Source organism: Schistocerca cancellata, chromosome 8 (genome assembly GCF_023864275.1).
Source record: "Schistocerca cancellata isolate TAMUIC-IGC-003103 chromosome 8, iqSchCanc2.1, whole genome shotgun sequence".
NCBI classification, from domain to species: Eukaryota; Metazoa; Arthropoda; class Insecta; order Orthoptera; family Acrididae; genus Schistocerca; species Schistocerca cancellata.
In genome coordinates, this window is record NC_064633.1 from 147,891,093 (window position 1) to 147,911,786 (window position 20,694).

A 20,694-nucleotide genomic window follows, 5' to 3' on the forward strand; every position below is an offset into this window, starting at 1 on the left:
GCAGCAACTCGACGTGGTATGGGCTCAACAAGTCTTTGGAAATACTGTCCAATTCAACCTCTACAGCCGACCATAAATGCGAAAATGTTGCCATCGCAGTATTATTGGCCTCTTGATTATGTGCCATAGATGTTCTGTCGGATTCTTTTCGGCTGACCTGGATAGCCAAATCGTTCACTCAAACTGCCCAGAAAGTTCTTCAAGCCAGTTTCGAACAATTGTGGCCCGGTGACATGAGCATTGTCATCCACAAAAATTCCATTGTAATCGTCTTCAGCTAACCGAACGTAAGTATTTCACGTACGTGATCGGTCCATGTAGACCAGAAGACCCAGTTCATTTCACGTAAACTCAGTCCACAATATTATGGAGCCACCACCAGCTTGTTCACTGCCTTGTTGACAACTTGAGTCCATAGCTTCTTGGGGTCTGCACCACACTCGAACCTTACTATCAGATCATACCAACTGAACCCGATAATCATATGAGCATGCCATGATTTTCTATTTGTCTAGTCTCCAGCCGATATGGCCACGAGACCAGGATAGGCGCTGCAGGCGATGAGCTGTTAGCAAAGGCACTCGCGTCGATCCTCAGCTGCTATAGCCCATTAACGCTAAATGTCTCCGCAGTGTCCTAACGGATACGCTAGTCTTACGTCTCATATTGATTTCCTTGCTTATGTCAAGCTGTAATGCTTGTGTGGAAACGCTGACAACTCTACGTGAACGCCACTGCTCTCGGTTGGTAACTGACGGCCATTAGCCATTGCGTTGTCCAGGTAAGACCAAATGCTTGAAATTTGGTGTTTTCGGCACTCTCTTGATACTGTGGACCTCGGGATATTAACGATTTCCGAAATGGAATGTCCCATACGTCTGGTTCCAACCAGCGTTGCGCGTTGAAGATCTGTCAGTTGTCGTCATGCGGGCACAATCACATAGGAAACCTTTCCACATGAATCACTTGAGTAGAAATGACAGCCCCATTAATGCACTGCCCTTTCATCACTTGAGTACGCGATATTACCACCATCTGTACATGTGCAAATCGTTGTCCCACGATTTTGTCACATCACTATATGTGAGGTTCAAAAACCACGTGCGTGATTTTCATATTTCTCGCTGCTTACGCGCGAATTGTTGGAAAAAAATGAGCAGCATCTTTTCATATGAAACGTAATATAGTCAAATTTTATACTGTGATACGTTTTCTTTGGTGAACACAGTTTCCAAGTTGTTCAAGAACAACGTAAAAAATCGATTTCCAGACGCACTTCCACCCAACAGCCATCATTCACCATCACGAGTTTCTAGTACTCTTTTCGTGACACTCCCTTCTCCACTGTACAAAAATTTTCGACTGAACGAAATATTCCCAATATCCTCTTTCGGTCTCTATTGACGGAGCTATTACGCCACTAGTATAGCCGGCTGCTTCCTAATATTATGAATTTAAACGGCCCACTGAGGATAATTCACGAGAAACGACTTTTCTAAACTTATCCCGAAAACTTCGATCAAAACTTAATCCTTTCCAGCATAATATTTCCGTATTCAGAAGATTTGTAAAATATAATGATGTAAATGTTTATTTTATGCTTTTAAGACTCATAAATTGCTAGGCAAAATTTACACAAACGTCAGTTATATAATTTGTAAGTCCTCGACCGAGTTGGTGGTGTAATAAGACGAGACCAAGGAAAACAAAAAAAGGTTCAATGCGGGAAATAATTCGTACAGTCGCACATATTTGCACAGTGGTAGGGCGGAGTTCCCTGAATAACATACTTGAAGTCCTGACCGGTGGAAGTTGAATTTAGGAGTGGGGCTGAGTTAGAGGCTCATTTTTGTACGTTCTTTTTGAATAACTCGACAACTACGGCCTCTAGAAAAGAAGATCCCCAGTACAAAATTTAACTACAACAAATTTCCTACATAGAGACCTCGTTTATTTTGTGTATTGGATTAATACGAGTAGTTTGCGCGTAGCGAGAGAAAGAACACGAAAATCTAGCGCGTGTTTTATGAAAGCCAGCTATAACATTCCGAGTTGAACAAAACTACAGGAACTGGGACACTGAATAACTCTGTATGTACATTTTACTGGTAAGAGACCGGCAGGTGCCTTATTCGCTATTTGAGATTTTTTATTAATTTTATTCAGTGTTTACGGTACACTGTGCCAATACGTAGTGCGTCTATCGTATCTGTCATGTTCTAGGCCATGCACATCTATTTACAAACAGTTTATGGTTCTATTTTTGACACACAACTAATGTGTATAGATGCTCTAATCGATCTAAGTAACAACGAATGGTGTATGACTTCTTAGAAGTTAACTTCAACAGATCCTCTACACGCGTTTTCCTGTTTCCCTTCTGTGTTATGTTAAAAGTGAGATCAACAATGGCACAACTAACTATCTGTAGAACACAATGAAATAACCAAAAAAACTTTTTGCCTTGAGAAACAAATTTGTCTTCTTGAAATAATGATTGTATTACGAAGATACCAGTATGAACAAATCAAAGTATGAACTTTAAAAGGAATCCTGAAAACTTACCGTGATAGACTAAACGCTGAGTTTACACAAATTTGGTGAAGAAGTATAGGTAAGTATTACACGACACTTCATAAAGAATGTTTTTAATTTTTGCGTTGAATAAGAAGTACCAGAGACGGTTTTACGACATTGGGCTCGTCTGTGTCCACCACAGCCATGAATGTTAATGGTGACAGTTGTACACGCTGCACCACAGAGGTACATGGCGAAGACAATAGTTCGCCAACACATCACTGGCGCTACGGTGGTAGAGTAAAACATGAACTCAGACCGAATATGGATAAGGATTACAGCGGCATCCAAAGACAATGAATCCTACTCAGGCACTGAGATACATCAACTATGGATTTCAGTATGGTAGGTAGAATTTTATTCCATACCTCGGAACCGAACTAATGCTCTTCCTTCAGGGAAGTTGTATGAGGCTAATGGGGCTAAAAAAACTTCATCCCTTCAATAATATCAAGTTCGGGTGGTTACGAGAGCTAAGGAATACGCTCTATCCCATTTTTATACTTGTCTTTTGGGTATTTCCCGAAGTGAGAGAGGCAGCATTATCAGATAATTACGTGCTGTCCCATTCTGAGAGAAATGTGTGCCTCATTTAGCGATTACTGTCACTTGCAATGACGTAATATATCAGTCAAGTTCACCTCTCTTCCACTGCGTGCAAATGTCACAAATGACGCTATAAGAGACACCAAATTTTTATTCAAGGCATTACGAAAGGAAGAAATTTCCATAAGGAAATTATGTTGGACAAGAGTTCAAATGGTTCAAATGGCTCTGAGCACTATGGGACTTAACTTCTAAGGTCATCAGTCCCCTAGAACCTAGAACTACTTAAACCTAACTAACCTAAGGACATCACACACGTCCATGCCCGAGGCAGGATTCGAACCTGCGACCGTAACGGTCGCGCGGTTCCAGACTGTAGCGCCTTTAACCGCTTGGCCACCCCGGCCGGCTTGGACAAGAGTAAGAAGTATGCTGGCCCGTAATCCACCGTACATCAGTAGTACAGCTGAAGTGCAATTTAAAACTCCCGAAGTCAGTATATATTTGCCTGTAAAAGGTAGTTACATTGCGTTCGTTCGATGAGCCACCTCAATGCAGCACCAGCGGTATTACAGGCAACCAACGAAGACGCCAGTGTAACGGGTACAGGTCACAAGCTGTGTCATTGCACAGTTCATTGTTTCGTATACTTTTCGTTGGTGTTTATCTTCTCCTAACCATTTCATTTCAATCTCATCAAGACGAAGCGCAGTTCGCCCGAGTGGCGTCAAACTGAATTGCACCGAGCGGCCGAACAAAACCACGCGGGATCTTGTGGCAAGAGCCACGATTTCTCACTGATGAGCATTATTTTGCCAATGATTTGTATTCACAAGAGGAACGATTTTTCACTGATGAGCATTATTTTGCCAATGGTTTGTATTTACTTTTTGTGGACGCATTTCGTTCGAACTGTCCAAATACACTACTGGCCATTAAAATTGCTACACAACGAAGATGACGTGCTACAGACGCGAAATTTAACCGACAGGAGGAAGATGCTGTGATATGCAAATGATTAGCTTTTCAGAGCATTCACACAAGGGTGGCGTCGGTGGCGACGCCTACAACGTGCTGACATGAGGAAAGTTTCCAACCGATTTTTCATACACAAACAGCAGTTGACCGGCGTTGCCTGGTGAATCGTTGTTGTGATGCCACGTGTAAGAGGGAGAAATGCGTACCAGCACGTTTCCGACTTTGAAAAAGGTCGGATTGTAGCCTATCGTGATTGCGGTTTATCGTATCGCGACATTGCTGCTCGCGTTGGTCGAGATCCAATGACTGTTAGCAGAATATGGACTCGGTGGGTTCAGGAGCGTAATACGGAACGCCGTGCTGGATCCCAACGGCCTCGCAACACTAGCAGTCGAGATGACAGGCATCTTATCCGCATGGCTGTAACGGATGGTGCAGCCAAGTCTCGATCCCTGAGTCAACAGATGGAGACGTTTGCAAGACAACAAACATCTGCACGAACAATTCGACGACGTTTGCAGCTGCATGGATTAACCAGCTCGGAGACCACGGCTGCGGTTACCCTTGACGGTGCATCACAGACAGGAGCCCCCGCGATGGTGTGCTCAACGCGAACCTAGGCGCACGAATGGCAAAACGTCATTTTTTCTGATGAATCCAGGTTTTGTTTACAGCATCATGTTGGTAGCATCCGTGTTTGGCGACATCGCGGTGAACGCACATTGGAAGCGTGTATTCGTCATAGCCATACTGGCGTATTACCCGGCGTGATGGTATGGGGTGTCATTGGTCTCTGTCACCTCTTGTTCGCATTGACGGCACTTTGAACAGTGGACGTTACATTTCAGATGTTTTACGACACGTGGCACTACCCTTCATTCGATCCCTGCAAAACCCTGCATTTCAGCAGCATAATGCACGAGCGCATGTTGCAGGTCCTGTACGGCCCCTTCTGGATACTGAAAACGTTCGACTGCTGCCCTGGCCATCACATTCTCCAGGTCTCTAACGAACTGAAAACGTCTGGTCAATGACGAATAGTGTACCACAGTGCCGAGCAGTTCAAAAATAACGAGATTAATCGCCCGTTTCAGGGACTGCAGAGTAGTTGTGGAGAAGAAGGAAACCGGGTGGTCCCCATTTTGATGGACACAGGCTGTGCATCGATACCCTTCAAAGGTTTGAAGAGACTACCTGTTGGTACTGGAGGTTTGGTAGTTTTCAAAAAGCGATACATGGGTTAAAACTTCAATCATATCATGTTCATAGTGGGCAGGAATTGCGGTGCAGGATGAAGTGTCTAGCATACTCTCCATGGTTTCGGTCGTTCATTGTTGTCAATTGAAACGTGGTGCGGCGTCGTATTTTCTTCGCGGATGAGGCGTGATTTCACCTTAGTGGGTACTTGAAGCGGCGAAACACAATAATTTGGTCAACTAGAAATCCACATGCTGTTCATAAAAACAATGTGGACTGTCGGAAAAAAACAGCTTCTGGCGTCCCTTACTACGTCGTCGCATAGTACGCCGTATTTTCGCGGAAACTGCTGTGAGCAGTGTGCGTATTTTGCTCCTTAAGGCAGATGAGCGTTGTTGTTGCTTGCAGTAGCACGCTGAGACGTAATGTCTTCAGAGTTGTTCCAGTGGGGCTGCCTTAAACAAAGAGTCAATAAGAGCTGGTTTCACAATGAGATAACATTAAAATGGTTCAAATGGCTCTGAGCACTATGCGACTTAACTGCTGAGGTCATCAGTCGCCTAGAACTTAGAACTAATTAAACCTAACTAACCTAAGGATATCACACACATCCATGCCCGAGGCAGGATTCGAACCGGCGACCGTAGCGGTCACGCGGTTCCAAACTGAAGCGCTAGAACCGCAAGGCCACACCGGCCGGCAGATGACATTAAAATTATCATAACAACGAAGTTTAACAATAAAGTGTCCTAATTTTTTTTAAAAATAGTCCATAAATGTGTTGCCGAACAGGACAGCCATTTTGAATATACGTTAGAATACAGTGAGTGCTGTTATGAAATAAATTTGCCGAATTTATTTGGCCTGATCATATTTGCGCCTCCAGTCTCATACACAAGAGCAACATTTATACATCGTGATCGGAAACTCGCGTACATCAAAAAGTAATCCGCCTCTTGATCTTCGCTAATTTCCTATCACCTTGTATTGGCTCAAAGGTACCCTGCAATTTCAGTGTGGTATAGCGCCAAAAATATTGCAGATATTTACACCACGTTCGGTTTACGTGACTTGTTTGTGTGTGTCCCAAGTTGTCGTGAGTGAAGCATAATAATTGTTCAAGGTAAGTCTCAGTGCGTGGAACGGGTTATTCATATTGAATCAGACACTTAGGAACAAGGAAAGTTACAAAAGCCCTATAGGAAGCAACCACCCTCACGGACGTCGATAAGCCCGTAGTACAGGAATGTTACGAAGACATAAAGTGTTGATGCGAAGCATCATACAGGACGACCTGGAACAAGTGAAGCCGACACGGAACGGATACTGTTGGCTCTTCAGTGTCGGAAAATGATAAGGCACGTTCGTTTTCCAACAAGGCGGTGCACCACCACATTGGGCTCACACTGCCTCAGGTATTATGCACCAGCTGCTTCCAGATCACTGCACTGACGGGGGCGGACCATTTCCCAGACCTCCTAGGTCGCCTCACATTACAACGACGGGTTTCTTTCTATAGGGATCTGTCAGGGACATACTGTACCAAACCCATGTCAACTATATCAATGATTTAGAAACCCCAATTGTTGCTGCCGTTGCGACAAGGACATACTGTACCCAACCCATGTCAACTATATCAATGATTTAGAAACTCCAATTGTTGCTGCCGTTGAGACAGGTGTGCAGATGTGTTGAGCCGAGTGTGGATGAAGCTGGGCTACAGACAGACTGGATCAAAAGGGCATAGTTTGTGTGTGTGTGTGTGTGTGTGTGTGTGTGTTCGTGCGTTTGTGTGTACTTATGGTAGCCGGGTAAAATGCAGACTTTTTTTGTTGCAGGTTAATACGTACACATATGAAATTGTTGGTAACCAGCAACACATGGATTTCTTTTTCCATATATTGTATGTCAAATGATTTTTAGAGTTCTGTATATTGTAAACGCTATTTAGTATGTGTAATGGAATGACCTTTTGCGCACAGGGCCAGAGAAGGTAATCTTAATGTATATACCAATAACTGCGACAAAAACCAACAAAATGTTATGTCTGAATTTTTGTAAGTTGTTCATCACTTCACTTTAATTCACTCTCTCTCTTGTCTCCTTTTTCTTCTGCTCATCTACTATCTCTTGGTTTGGCCATTGCTTGTGTAAGCATTTGGGACTATTAGGTAATGAAAACTTCTTTGACTAGGAATGGTGCATTTGTATTTATTGTTAGACTAATTACCACCATTTTCACAGCTGACAGACAAGATTTCCAGTTTCCAGTAAATACTTGTAATGCTGTCCGGAATAACGGCTTGCTGACGAACAATTAAAGCCATTTCCTACATCTCATGCAGATCGCACTAACTTTTTCAGAGCTTGCAGTCATTATTTTATTAGGAGGTCTGATATCGAAGCGAGGGTAAAGTTGCGGCGCATGCAATAATTAATGTTCACACAGTCACGAATAAGGAATTGCGAGCCTGTTATTCAACCAATGGAGTACTAGCAAACATATTCTCATTCTCAAAATGTCAATAATTTTCTATGCTAATGCAGTTCCTTTTCTTGGTTGGAGAGGTAGAATTACATTGTTTTTTCTCTGTATCAGTCATTCCACAAACACTTCACAAACTTTACGATCTGATGTTTTCTGCATGGTTGTAACTGCAGCACTAAGTGGTAACATTTTTCGGCCCATGCATGCACACTTCACACCTGACCTGCCAGAGCAAAGTAAGCATTAAGGGCTTGCTCTTGCCACATGTACTTGGAGGTATTAACCAACCTAAAAATATAAAATTTGTAATAGCTATAATTGTTAGTCTGCAAATTATGTAAATACTCATGTAATGTTGTTCATTAGATTGCCCCTACCTGCCAGTAGAAATATCTGTACTTATACCTGTCATGGCACTAACAGCCATCCATAATTCTTATCAACAAATAATGTAGAGGGAGCGGAATTACGACTATAAAACACACTATATCCGCAGCGATTTTCAAGATTCTTCATGTACCATTTTTACATCATTCCGACGGCCATAATGCAGTTAAGAGTCCTTCACCTGAGCGCATTAAGACCAGCGGTAGCAACTGGTTGCAGGCTGCAGAAAATGCGGCGGTTTGTACTCCTAAGTCACTAAGGGTGCTACATAAATTCATCTCTGGAAGAGCGTCTCCGAACTGTTTTATTGCATCTATTTTATTAACAAATCAGCGAAGGTTGCGCAATGCCCAGGCTGCATGATGGAGGCACAGACAGAATGGACGCAAATACTGGTCAAACAGCTGTGCTTTGCGAGAATTAACTAGAAAAGGCTACAGATAAGACGTAACACAAGGATTGGGCGAATTGTGCATCATCTCATATTAAAAATCGTAGACTGATGCAAGATCAAGCATCCAGTGGTATGATATACGCTACATGGTCAAACTATCCGGACACCTATTAGTGGACATTGGTATAGGGTACTGCTCATTCGTCTTCCTGAGCTGAAACCGGAGAAAGCGGAGTCGTTTGACGCTGCAGTCAGGAGCAAAAGTCGACGATCTAACTCATCCCAAAACTTCTTTATTTTGTTTCGGTCGGTACTGTGGACAGTCCACAAACCACTGGCTCATAGACGCCGCTTTATTATTGTCACTTAAGTGTGTCTCTACTGTGCATAGTACACGTTTATGTAAAATATACCGGCCAGTGTGGTCGAGCGGATCTAGGCGCTTCAGCTAGGAACCGCGCGACCGCTACGGTCGCAGGTTCGAATCCTGCCTCGGCCATGGATGTGTGTGATGTCCTTAGGTTAGGTTAGGTTTAAGTAGTTCTAAGTTCTAGGGGACTGATGACCTCCGATGTTGAGTCCCATAGTGCTCAGAGCCATTTTTTCGTGTAATAAATTCCACATTTAGCGCTTTTCAAGCGCCATAAGGGAATCACACTCTAAGTACGAAAAATAGACCACATACCATAACACCACCTCCTCTGTACTTCACTGTTGGCAATGTACATGAACGTTTTCCAGACATCTACCAAATCCAAAACCTTCCTTTTGATTGATACAGGATACAGTGTGATTCATCGCCGGCCGCTGTGGTGGAGTCGCTGCTACGGTCGCACGTTCGAATCCTGCCTCGGGCATGGATGTGTGAGATGTCCTTAGGTTAGTTAGGTATAAGTAGTTCTAAGTTTCGGGGACTGATTACAATAGATGTTACGTTTCATAGTACTTAGAGAAATGTGAACTATTTTTTTTTGTTTTTTTTCTGATTCATCGCTCCAAATCATGTGTTCCCACTCATCTACTGACCAGTGGCGTCGCTCATCAATCAGTACAGATATGCGTGACTCATCAGAAGCTTCTTCACCGTTGCACCCCAGTTTTTTTAGCTCCCTGTGCACTTCCTCTGTGATAGCTGGACTGCTTGTACCGCTTTCGAATTCGCGATTGTTTCCTTCCACTGATTTCATGTAGATCTGGTCTTGGTTCAGCTGTGGTTGTCCCTTTGCGTTTCCACTTTCCATTTACATCGTAAGCTTTAGTAGTGTTAAAATGTCCCTGATGGATTTGTTGCTCAAGTAAAAATGGAGATGAGCGTACGGCATCGTTGGCCGGGAGACCCCATACGGGGAAGTTCGGCCGCCAAGTCCAAGACTTATTTCAGTCGACGCCACATACGGCGACTTGCGCGCCGATGATGAGGATGAAATGCTGAAGAGGTCAAAAGAGCACCCAGTCCACAAGCGGAGAAAAACTCCAACCTGGCCGGGAACTGAACCCAGGCCCGCTGCAAGGGAGGCAAGCATGTTACCACCTTCTTCTTTTTTTTACGCTGGCCACTTTTTTACCAACTTTTTTAATTTATTTATGTAACTTTTGTTTTAATTTAAAGCCCATCCCTGAATCACATTCTCAAAGTTTCTTTTTGATTTTTTAATTATTTATTTATTTTTTACCAGGAACAGGGTAAATGAACAAAATATCTTTATTGGCACAAGCTTAAATACAACAGAAATGCCATCCTTCCGGCGGAAATAACACGAGACATTACAATCGTACAAGGAGAGCAATTTTTTTTATTAACAAGGTGTAGGAAAGCTAAGAGGTGTGAAGCAGTAGACAGTAGCGTGGGAGAAAAATAAGCGTTTTCTGGTATAGTGCATAAAAGAAAGGAGGTGCTAGTCCATGCGCCTACTTCACTGTGGATTACTATATAGAGAGTAGCGCGGAGAGTATCAGATGTCAGCGGGGCGTGGAGGGGGGGGTGGAAGGGGGGGGCGCTGTCGACGTGAGGCACCATCCAACTGAGTGGGGGTGACGTAAAGATCGCGTGTAGGTACTTGGCGAAGAAGGCGCGGTAGCGCGAGCGGTGCTCGACTTCTCTGTGGGCGGTTTGTAAGTACTGCCAGAAATCAAGGATTGATTTTTCGCCATCATTATACATTTAGATGATCGTCCATCTCTTGACTCATAGAATCGCATGATTTTTGGTGGCGCGGAAATAAGTACCCTCAGGATGGATAAAAGTCTATTGATCAATCAAGTCCGGCGGAATGCGGAGGTAACAGGCAACGAACTGTCGGCCAAGTTTCCAGACGTCACTGGTGGCAGCACAAGTCAGTTGGTGGCAATCGTCATCCATGAGGTGGCAAATGGAACAAAGTGCAGAGCCGTTAGTCCGATGGCATGAAGAAGTTTATTTGTGGCTAATTTTACACTTGCGACGTGGTACCATGTTGCCCGGACGTTGGATGGAAGAAAAGGCTGGTAGATGCGATTCCAAACCGTGCACCACCGCTTGGGCGGATGTCTGAGTTCGATATTGTTGCTGGATATGGAACGAAGGAGTGGGGTGTAAAACTCTTTAGGTAGAGGAGAACGCATGGTTGGTAAGTGTGTGTGAGCATAAATGAAGTCGACGATGAAATCAGAAATGTGCGTCAAATGGTGCTTGATGTGTCCAAATAGTACTGGTGGCGTTATGGTCGCGGGCACAACTATTTCCAGCAAGCTGCGCGTAAGGGAGGTGCCCCCGTGCCACTGCTTGTGCATGGTGGACATGTACAAGGACGCCCCTCGGAGTCGCACATTGTCAAGCCCGAGGCCTCCCGCTCGCGGGGGAAAGGTGAGCGTATCGTAGCGGACCTTAAAGAGCGTACCGGCCGTAAGAAAGTATCCAAAAGCAGCCTGGAGGTTGCGTCCAATAGTTGATGGCAGCTGGAGGACCTGTGCGATGTGGACCATTCTGGACGCCACATGTTGATTGAGGTATTGGACACGTTGTAAAGAATCGAGTCAGCCGAGAAGATTTTGTCGCACCGTCGTGCGGATAGTTTGGAGTGCACGCTGAAAAGTGATGGCAGAGGAGCGGCGCACGGTGGAGGTGAAAATGATACCAAGGTATCGTTGTTGTTGTACACACGGGAAAGGTGCTAAGTCGTCGTGTGTGAGGCCGCGTCCAATGTACATCGCCGCGGATTTAGCGACATTCAAGTTACTGCCCGCTGCAGTTCCGTACGTTGATATCAAATCAAGCACCGTTTGGGTTTCACTCCGTAAGCGGACCATGAAGAGGAGGTCGTCCGCACATGCACGACATCGAAAACTGTGCTGTCGCAAAGTGAGACCAGAAAGGTGGCTCGTCCGACTCCCGATGAGTGGCTCCAGGCTTATGGCATGGAGTAGGGTCGGAGGTGGGCAACCTTGTCTTACAGAACACCGGATCGCCACTGGTCTCGCCACACGGCCATTAACTTGAATCAGCGATTCGGCGGTACCGTACAGGCGCCGGATGATATCGATAAAGCCTGTGGTAAACCCAGGCGGTTCACCACTGAGAACAGAAAACGATGCGCTGTCAAAATCAATGGTAACCACCTCAGCGCGGAGTCTGCACGCCGCTGCCAGTGCAATTAAATCGCGACATTCTCCTGTGACCGTTTGTATACACTCCTGGAAATTGAAATAAGAACACCGTGAATTCATTGTCCCAGGAAGGGGAAACTTTATTGACACATTCCTGGGGTCAGATACATCACATGATCACACTGACAGAACCACAGGCACATAGACACAGGCAACAGAGCATGCACAATGTCGGCACTAGTACAGTGTATATCCACCTTTCGCAGCAATGCAGGCTGCTATTCTCCCATGGAGACGATCGTAGAGATGCTGGATGTAGTCCTGTGGAACGGCATGCCATGCCATTTCCACCTGGCGTCTCAGTTGGACCAGCGTTCGTGCTGGACGTGCAGACCGCGTGAGACGACGCTTCATCCAGTCCCAAACATGCTCAATGGGGGACAGATCCGGAGATCTTGCTGGCCAGGGTAGTTGACTTACACCTTCTAGAGCACGTTGGGTGGCACGGGATACATGCGGACGTGCATTGTCCTGTTGGAACAGCAAGTTCCCTTGCCGGTCTAGGAATGGTAGAACGATGGGTTCGGTGACGGTTTGGATGTACCGTGCACTATTCAGTGTCCCCTCGACGATCACCAGTGGTGTACGGCCAGTGTAGGAGATCGCTCCCCACACCATGATGCCGGGTGTTTGCACTGTGTGCCTCGGTCGTATGCAGTCCTGATTGTGGCGCTCACCTGCACGGCGCCAAACACGCATACGACCATCATTGGCACCAAGGCAGAAGCGACTCTCATCGCTGAAGACGACACGTCTCCATTCGTCCCTCCATTCACGCCTGTCGCGACACCACTGGAGGCGGGCTGCACGATGTAGGGGCGTGAGCGGAAGACGGCCTAACGGTGTGCGGGACCGTAGCCCAGCTTCATGGAGACGGTTGCGAATGGTCCTCGCCGATACCCCAGGAGCAACAGTGTCCCTAATTTGCTGGGAAGTGGCGGTGCGGTCCCCTACGGCACTGCGTAGGATCCTACGGTCTTGGCGTGCATCCGTGCGTCGCTGCGGTCCGGTCCCAGGTCGACGGGCACGTGCACCTTCCGCCGACCACTGGCGACAACATCGATGTACTGTGGAGACCTCACGCCCCACGTGTTGAGCAATTCGGCGGTACGTCCACGCGGCCTCCCGCATGCCCACTATACGCCCTCGCTCAAAGTCCGTCAACTGCACATACGGTTCACGTCCACGCTGTCGCGGCATGCTACCAGTGTTAAAGACTGCGATGGAGGTCCGTATGCCACGGCAAACTGGCTGACACTGACGGCGGCGGTGCACAAATGCTGCGCAGCTAGCGCCATTCGACGGCCAACACCGCGGTTCCTGATGTGTCCGCTGTGCCGTGCGTGTGATCATTGCTTGTACAGCCCTCTCGCAGTGTCCGGAGCAAGTATGGTGGGTCTGACACACCGGTGTCAATGTGTTCTTTTTTCCATTTCCAGGAGTGTATTAACTGAGGCACCCGGAGTTGTCTGTTCAAGAGATACAATGCTACGCAGGACCTTGCGGCATCGCGTCGCCAGTAAGCTTGTAAAAATTTTATAGTCTGCGTTAAGCAGAGTCAGGGGACGGTAATGCGCTGTCGTGACACCCGGTGTCGGTTTGTGGATGGGTATAATAATTCCCGTGACAAAGGATGGCGGTACGGCGTTCCCCATCGTCCTCAGTTCCACCGTGACACCATCAGTGTGAGGAAAGCGCGATAAAATTCTATCGGCAATTCGTCGACACCAGGTGCCTTATTCAGAGTACGTTTGTTGATAGCATCGTGGACTTTGTCACGCGTAATTGGCTCCATCAACTCGTCCGCTTCGTCGTTGGCGAGGGTGCGAGTTACTTGTGGTAACACAGACTCCTTAGCATGGTTGTCGGTAGTCTCCTCCTACTACATTGTGCGGTAGTGGTCCACAAAGGCACTGACGATTTCGGTCTGGCAAGTGACGTGCTGGGCGCAACCGGTGTTGATCTCGGTGATGAGTCGTTGTCGTCGATGGTCCCTATCTGAGGCGATATGATGCATGGTGGGATGTTCTTGTTCCACCGAATCTTGACGTCGGACTCGCACCATAGCCCCCTGCAGTCAATGGCATGTCAACGTTAAAATTTGCGCCTTCATCCTGCTGCGTTCCTGGGAGTCGGAGTGGGCGGCTGGGCGTCCAGGTCGCCGAGAACGGAATAGAAATAGTCGGTAGTGCGCCGGCGCCACGTAGCAACTTCCTTGCCATACTGAATCAAAGTACGTCGAATGGCAGGTTTGGCACACCCAGCTAAGCAGGCGGACTGTTGATCATGTGAAGTCCAGTGACTAATCCACTATGTAATCAATAAGCTCTCCGGAGCGACCCATTATGTTGTTACTACTTCCGTACCGGCACCACAATTCTCCTTGCCGCCTTTTATGCTGGCGGGTACGTCACCAGTGACGTCTAGTTGCCAATTCCGCATAGCGTAGTGGTGTTCGGATAGTGTTTATTCGATAGTTAACATCATCACTGCCCGTCCTCTATAGACAGTATACTTGTACGTAATAAACGTATTTTACTTCGCAAGTGGGCTTGAGGCGATGTACCAAACCAGATAACTTGTTGCTTCAGTGCATCGGACTTAGTATAAGTGGGGAGAGGAGAAACGTCCACACCAGTGGTAAAATAAAGGCTTTACAACGCTCTAAGTTGTTACGCGCTGAGTCTTCTATCACATAGGAATTGAAATTAAGATTTGGCTACTGCTGCGTTAAAGTCACAGTGGCGAAGCTAAGATCGGATGCTGCAGACATTTTGCTTTCGATGAAAGCTGCATTCTGAAAATGTTGGTGAACCTCGAGTTGTGGCTACCCACAGATTTGAAACTGTTCTTATGAAAATGTGAGCCTTCTTCCCTTGGTGATATAGGGACCTACTACTGATACATAACGCCATTTTTCCAGCGTTTTTTGAATGTTCAGGTGACTCTTTCAGGCTGATTAAACAAGCCCACAATCATATTCTTACTTTGAAAATTCATTGTCTCTTGACTTACAGCAAAGTCTTCAGAATGTTAATGCACGAAAATTAAAGTTATTCAGACTATCGTTGTTCAAGCGTCCTCATATGTTGATGAAGTATATCTCCATTTCATCTCGGTTTGTACCCTACCATTCTCACATCTTTGTCTACGTGGTCTTCAAAACTTTGGAAGGCTTCGAGTGACTTCTTCACATATATGAGAGTAAAGTCTAAATACAGTGAGTATGCGACTATGGTAAAGTGAAATACTATGATTGTGCTCCCCTTATATTATGTCTGCTTATGCCACTTAGCAAGAAGCGTTGACAATCATTATGTTTTGAGTTATAATGTGACTGTTTCCTCTGTTTGCAGTTCAAAAATTCAAATGGCTCTGAGCACTATGGGACTCAACTTCTGAGGTCATCAGTCCCCTAGAACTTAGAACTACTTAAACCTAACTATTCTAAGGACATCACACACATCCATGCCCGAGGCAGGATTCGAACCCGCGACCGTAGCAGTCGCGCGGCTCCAGGCTGCAGCGCCTAGAACCGCTCGGCCATTTCTGCCGGCTCTGTTTGCAGCTATATGATTAGGTTTTAACTGTACTTGAATTTAAAGAGCTAAGAAATAGTGGAAATAACTATTTTGACCTCCTTTGTCTTCCTCGGTCCTCTACCTTCAGGAAGCACAACGTACTACGTCCCTTACATTGCGGAAGGGTACTTCGCATTATGAGGAACTGTGCAAAGCAATATCTTGGAACTGAGGAGATTTTGTTTTCTCTCAACTTACAGCACATAGTATTGAACCACTGATCCTGTTTATTACAAATAATTGCCAAATCCGAAATTTTCTTCTGAATTTGGAATACCTTTCAAAAAAAGTTTGTTATTTCCTCAGGTAATAATATACTATGCCAGCCAAGAGGTTCTTTTGAAGAACATACACAGTTCGTCGAGTGTATGATTTTGTGGAAAGATTTTCCATCCAGCTTTGTACGCTTCCCTGCTTCCACGAAGCACTAGTGGTGGTCTCCTATGAACACTGGGTTTAAACGTTGTTAGTAGTGAATAGAATGTATCCGTTTCAATGCGCAGTAAGTGTTCCTTCCTATGGCACTGACGTCGGAGTTCCGCTTCACAGCCCATTTAGCCACTCCCAGATCTTGTGTTTGAGCTGGAATTCAATCCGAGCCGCATCTGCCTTTGACTTGAGCAGCACCGTAATAATACTTCCTGTCAACAACAGTAAATGTATGATGATTTAAGAGAGATGGAGGAAATTAAAATTTAATTACAAAAAAATACTTGGTAAATCATCAAACATTTCTCTCCTTTCCTGAATTACAACATTAATATCTGACATTTAGCAACATTCCTGTGAAGTTTAAAATTAGTATGAATTAAAGCCCATTAAAATGTAATGATTTTGGTATGAATTTTCATCAAAAGATGCCATCCACAGAAAACATTTTATATCTCTGACTGAAATACGGTAAGACGTGAAAAGTTACATACACCGAAAATATAATTTAAGACATTCAGTACAAACAATAATATTGCGCAACCAACTAATTTGCAGTTTCTAATCGATCAGAATTCTGCACAAGACAGAGTAAGTTGTGAAACAGTCAATGATAGTTAAAACGCTCTAATATTTTAAAACCAATTAACCATAATATAAACTAGTTTGGAACAAGGGCATCAAAGGAAGGACAAAGAAAGCACGGAATGCATTTGGAAAACCGAAAATTGAGAAAAGCGGAACATAATAACGAAAAACGTGAATTAAAGAAACAGACGTCATCGCACCTTGTTCTTTTATTAGCTACGCGTTTCGCCTTCGTGCAGTATTTTCAGATTATCATCAAATTTTCCTTTTACAAAATGTTTGAAACAATAAAACGGCTCTATGCTAGCTGACTCTACGGGTTCACCAGTTTGGTTGATTGCTTCAGTCTAGCACAGAGCCGTTTTATTGTTTTTAATCTGTTGCCAAGGGAAATTTTAAGGTATTCTGGAGATACCCCACGAGGGGTAGCTAATAAAAGAACAAGCTTCAGACAAGACGTTTTTTATTGAGTTATTCTACATACAGTTGCTGTAGCGGAGGACCTAATGGAGTGGAAGAAATTTTCTAGAAATTAAATGCACCTATACAGATGTCAAGCGTACCTGATATCAAGAATCGTTTGCTATATGAGTGCCATAGTTTTAATTATCACTTGTTAGCTGTCATATTTTACGATCATCGCAGGATGGATGAAGGAATATTAACCTTAAACATAAGCCTCGTTGGTGTCAGTGCTGAACTTCTTCACATCTTACGGTACTGTCAGCTCCAGCTAATTGGTCACGAGTTTGATGGAACTATGTGAAACCAATTTGCAATTCGAAACCGCAAGAGCAAAGACAAAGTACCTCACCAATAAGCCTATTTCATTTTAGCACCCCGGCTGTGAAACTTCCGTTCTCTCCTTATCCGACGCGTCATATTTCCGTATTTATACTGGGTGCTCAGGAACAGCTGGAAAGCTTACAAGAATGCGGGGGTGTGATGGTTGCCTGGGGAGAGATCAGGACTATAGGGCAAGCGATCGAGTGTCTCCCCGTTTGAGTTTGAAACGGCACAGTAGTTTCCGCTCTATAAGCAGCAGGTTTCGCTGCTCGCTCGCACCGGGAAATAGAAACAGAGGCAGCTCCGCAGCCAATTTTATTACACGATGCCGCCGCCCGCGGGTGCAACAGAACCCATGTAGAGGGGTGGAAAGAAATGTGTCAGGCTTCATAATACGTATTTATATGCGTCGTGTATTATGCATTTCAAAAAAATGTTTCAAATGGCTCTGAGCACTATGGGACTAAACATATGTGGTCATCAGTTCCCTAGAACTTAGAACTACTTAAACCTAACTAACCTAAAGACATCACACATATTCACGTCCGAGGCAGGATTCGAACCTGCGACCGCAGCGATCACGCGGTTCCAGACTGAAACGCCTAGAACCGCACGGCCAAACCGTCCGGCATTATGCATTTCTTGTACGTGAATGTGAATCTGCACATGAACTTTCCTAATCCTCCTCACACCTTTCCGTAAAGCGTGGCCAAATCTTTGTTGGGAAGTATTTCTGTAGTATAGTATGCCAACCTTACTCCTAGGTAGGGGATCAGAGAGACAGCACAGGCAGGTAAAAGTCAAAGACTTTCCAATGTCACATGATTTTGGGTGGAGAGGTTGGTCACGGCCAAGTGGTTCGACCACAGACTCCACCGGAGCCCAGGAAGACCTCCGGGTGCCCGCCATATTCTAGGAGGGTTACAGAAGACGTGTAAGTGAGCAGACGTGCCCTCAGTGGGTCTGTCTCAATGTTCACGGATGGAAGACAGGTATTTGAATATTTGTACCATTTCTTTTATTTCCAGCTTCGGATTGTGTAAGGAAGTGAATGATCTCGTTAATTTAGGAAATTTGACCCCCAGTGTTAATGTATCTGTTCCCTAGTTTGCCTGTTATCCTCCTCACGTAGTGAATGTCCTATCTAAAATATTGGGAGGCTTTGGTGATACACCTTTGACCAACGCAATTCCGTCTTGCCCGTAGAAAAGTGCTTGCAGATTGGTATATAATATACCCGAGCTATAAGTTGTAAAATTGTAATATCTGTAAACTGGAACAATTGCTGCAATCGCTGTAAAATCGAGTGATAATATTTGAAATAAATACGTAATCTGTTGTCATCAATCTTTAACATACCTTAAAAATCACAAAGAAGTCAAGTTAAAGGAATTCATTTTAAATAAAAGATATACAATGCAGGGACCCACACATCAGCGCGTGAGCCCTCCAGCCCCTTGCCTAATATCGTACAGAAAGGGCACGCTCTCTAGGTAGCGCTCCCAAGCTCCTCTCCCCAGTTATCTGTTGCGCAATTTTGATTCTGCACTTGACGACATCAACTTTTATCTGGCGTCCCTAGGCAAGTAGGTTATACGGTAAACTTTCACTTTTACAGCGATTGCAGCAATTGTTCCAGTTTACAGATATTACAATTTTACAACTTATAGCTCGGTATATTATATACCAATCTGCACGCACTTTTCTACGGGCAAGACGGAATCGCGTTGGCCAAATGTATACCACCAAAGCCTCCCAATATTTTACATAGGACATCCTCTACGTGAGGAGGATAACAGGCAAACTGGGGACCAGATACATTAACGCACGGGGTCAAATATCCGCAATTAAACGAGAACATTCATTTCCTAACTCAATCCGAAGCTGGAAATAAAAGAATTAGTACAAATATTCAAATACCTCTCTTCCACACTTGAACATTGAGACAGACGCACTGAGGGCACGTCTGCTCACTTACACGTCTTCTGTAACCCTCCTAGAATATGGCGGGCACCCGGAGGTCTTCCTGGTCTTCCTGGGCCCCGGTGGAGGGGGTGGTCGAACCACTTGGCCGTGACCAACTTCTCCACCCAAAATCTTGTGACACTGGAAAGTCTTTGACTTTTACCTGCCTGTGCTGTCTCTCTGATCCCCTACCCAGGAGTAAGGTTGGCACTACTGTACTACAGAACTACTTCCCAATAATGATTTGGCCACGCTTTACGGAAAGGTGTGAGAAGGATTAGGAAAGTTCATGTGCAGATTCACATTCACGTACAAGAAATGCATAATAGACGACACATATAAATACGTATTATGAAGCCTGACACATTTTTTTCCACCCGTCCACATGGGTTCTGTTGCACCCGCGGCCGGCCGCGTCGTGTAATAAAATTGGCTGCGGAGCCGCGTCTGTTTCTATTTCCGGTGCGAACGAGCAGCGAAACCTGCTGCTTATAGAGCGGAAACTACTGTGCCGTTTCAAGTTTTCATAACTTCTGTGTCGCAACACTTGCGACGCAGGGCCATGCGTTGTCACGACGCAGCAGTGTTGCGTGCCAAACGTGAATGTTGCTTGGGATAGGACGACAAATTTCGGGAAGAAGAGAATTAGTCGGTTGATGTAAGTGAGAGGAACTCTTTCTCTGACTACGTTTTTAAAGTCCCTTATTACAAATGGAAATGGTAAGGCTAGGAATAAGTAGTGAAATGACAAAAACTATGAGTGTTTGACAGCTTCTGACTTTATTCAGAAAACTGTATCAGTCTTTCATACACGTGCTGTCAACGGACTGCACCTGTGGAAAGACCAAGTCTTTATGCACAGGTGGTAACTAATTAGCACTACTCCGTCTACCTAAAATGAAACAGTCAGCATTTACTGTGCTCGCACCCACGACACGACATGCAGGAGACCCTAGCTAAACAATTGGGATTCCATCAGCTGCGCTGCAGCTACTCCAGATTACTCTGTTTAGCCCTGCCTCGCTACTTTCATGGACCGTTCCTACTGATACTACTATTAACTTCCTACCCAGACTGCAACAGACTTTCTAGTTTCATTCAGTTCCCCCTTCGACTACGCCAGTCCTTGACATGGG